This window comes from Limulus polyphemus, unplaced genomic scaffold (assembly GCF_000517525.1).
Source record: "Limulus polyphemus unplaced genomic scaffold, Limulus_polyphemus-2.1.2 Scaffold159, whole genome shotgun sequence".
NCBI lineage: Eukaryota > Metazoa > Arthropoda > Merostomata > Xiphosura > Limulidae > Limulus > Limulus polyphemus.
Window position 1 is genome coordinate 418,465 of NW_013665769.1, and position 2,979 is coordinate 421,443.

The following is a 2,979-nucleotide window of genomic DNA, read 5'->3' on the forward strand; positions in this document are numbered from 1 at the left end:
CGTTATAATGTGACGGTCAATCCCACTATTCGTTGGTAAAAGAGTAGCCCAAGAGTTGACGGTGGGTGGTGATGACTAGCTGCCTTCCCTCTAGTCTTACACTGCTAAATTAGGGACGGCTAGCGCAGATAGCCCTCGTGTAGCTTTGCGCGAAATCTATAACAAAGAACCAAACATTTTAATCTATTCTATTTCTTATTCTTGATTGTATTTTTTTATTTACCGCTTTTTTACGAAGATTTATATCTTATACCACTTAAGTTATTTCACCTCATTCTTTTCTTGAGTTTGAGACTTTACACAATTTTGATTTGTGTAATGTTGTCTGATTCTAGAGGAGACAGACTCGAACAAGATGAAGCATTGTATTTCAGACCCTGGGCAATCAAAGTTCACACAGAAATCGTACAGAATTGAAATGTCTATTGTTGGCTAATATAATAATATTGTACAGTATATAGCTATGTAACTCCCCAAAAGATCAGGAAATCATTGAGTAAAGAAAAAAAAAAGAGGATTTGTTCCCTAGAATAGTATGTTTCTAAGGAAAGTAATAATTTATTAAGACACATCAGTTAAGATTGGCAATTTTCCCCATATACTAAACATTTTAATCTCGGTTTCATCACTAAAAGTAAAAGAATGTTTAGTTTGTGTAAAGACATAGAACTGTACTTACTCTTGGATCCATCTAGATGGCGTTGTGAAAAAGAATATAAATCAGATATTTTAATAACAACAACTAAACAAGAAACTCGAATAACATGAGATCGTAAAATCTGATAAATCTTTTGGCTTCTAATACAATTATGCTCTATGTATAGATAAAAAGTATAACATGGTTCGAACTTGTGTAAATTATGGTTTTTACGGCAGAAATAATATGAATATTGCATTAAGGTAAAGGAGTTATGTTGTCGTTTGTTTTTAAAAAAGTGATTAGATGTTGCCGTTTTTTCATACATAGAACTTTAGAACACAAAATCCTATAGGAAGGTATACTAAACAACTTTTTTTTTTTAGAAACATGTAATTTATCAAAGTTTCATAAGAGTATAGTTTAACACATTAGTTCAAACGATTAATACAGTTTCCATTATTGAAATCACTTGATTGCTTGGAAGATTATCGAGTTAAATATCTTAGCAATTAAAGGTAAGGAACAGTTAAGCATCGAAAACTGATGAAGCACTAGAAACCAATAGGCCTACAATTTGTGGTGAAAGTTATGTAAATTTCAGATATTTCTTTTCCACATTCCTCTTAATTTGTTCATTTTGGATTTGAAATTAGACACGTGTAAAAATAGCGTTTCAGATATGCCTTTTGACTTGTGGGAGACAAAAATAGAGCTGAAATGATATATTTACACACCTTTGATTTAGAAACCGAAATGGGTAAATGAAGAGAATTGTGCAAGAGAAACATGTGCAGCTTACGTAATTTTTATCATCAAGTGTAAAGAGCATTTGGGTAAAATAATGTATTGAAGTTACAGACGTTTGAATTCAAAGGTTTACTACACTGACTTGCTACTTTAATAGGATTTCCTCGCGTGCGTTTATAGAACGCTTCATTATTTATATGTGTGAAAAACATTGATCATTTGTTGTCTGATGATATATTCACATCATAGCGAAGCTGCAAGACGATGTCTAGTCGGGAGTTCAGTTAACTTTGTCATCAAAATAGGAAATTATAAAGAAATACAACTTCCACTAAAACATTTTGGCCGTCAAGGGCTAAGGATAGATCAAGGGAAAATACGACTTAATATGAAGACTTTCCTAATTTTCTTCACCTTTCTGTGAAACTTAAAATTTCACTTCTAACTTTCTTTAGGTTCTGAATGTTTCAAGGCTAAGACTTTGTGTCAGATTATTTTCCAATTAGTTGATTCATTTAACAGTAGTCAGTATAAAATTATTATCAACTGCGCTAACATTCAAAAGATATCATAAACACTGAAATCTGACAGGTGGCAACCAATCTGAAAACTGCTTCTCTGAACTTCAAACAGGAAAGAGGCACTCAGAACCCAAAGTTAGATATTGAGTGATTGGATTCGTGTGATGTGATGAGTAGCTTTTCATCGTAAATTATTGAGAGAACCACATAAGGAAATTGATCCTACTTATTATATTCAGACAATGCAAGGTGCTGGAGGTGGTATAATTGGTGGGGAATGTTCTTGTGGTAAGTTTTAAAGCCTCTGCTATCTTTATGAGAGGCAATAAAATTTAGAGTGAATCCGAATTTTATTGTCAATATTTTCCATTTCACAATACTATAGTTCCACCCTGATGTACAACAGTCTATTGCCCTTATAATATCTGCATAATAGTAAATCCAGCTCAATAACCAAATTATTAAGTAGTCAATAATGCTGCCGTATATAAGGTGATAGTAGACAGAGCTAGACCTTTGTCAAAAAGCCAGGTCAAAAAACGAGATATGGTTGGCAAATTTGGGTGAAGCTAGTCCAATTTCTTCGTGAGATACCATTGGTGATATGTGTACTGTACCACTCCTATTGATAAATGTTCATTGTGGGTCTACAGAGACATTGAAACAAATAATCAAAATTCAGTCTGTTTGAACATCTTTAAGACAACTTGAATATCACATGTGTTATCGAATTCTTTGCCGACATCTATAAATCAAAGCGGTCCTATATCCTCTACGAATGGACACCTTCCTACTATTGAATAAGTTCCGACATATTTTGGAGCATATAACACTCCAAGTCCAGATTACTGACAAATATGCAAGAAACTTGGAAAATCCATAAATGAAAGCAAATACATTACAATGAAAGAAAGCAGATATTCCCAAAGCTTTCAGAAGGCACGCTTTTCTTCTTCAAAGGCAAAGCTAATTATCGAGTTTTAAAATACTAATTATTCCGTAAAGAATGAATGTGTAGTTTTCAAAGCACAGGAATATTGGGCTTCTTAGATTATTTGTCATAAAACATTA

General features: G+C 32.9%; 1 long non-coding RNA gene across 2 annotated transcripts in view; it reads right to left on the reverse strand.

Annotated features, from left to right (window-relative positions):
* LOC111084894 overlaps nt 1–692 on the reverse strand; it is a 4,736-nt gene extending 4,044 nt beyond the window's left edge. The window contains exon 1 of one of the 2 annotated variants that reach the window (XR_002609779.1): nt 680–692. This is a non-coding gene — a long non-coding RNA (uncharacterized LOC111084894). The remainder of the gene's footprint in view (nt 1–679) is intronic. The other variant, XR_002609780.1, reaches the window with a different exon arrangement.
* Nucleotides 693–2,979: the final 2,287 nt, after the last annotated feature.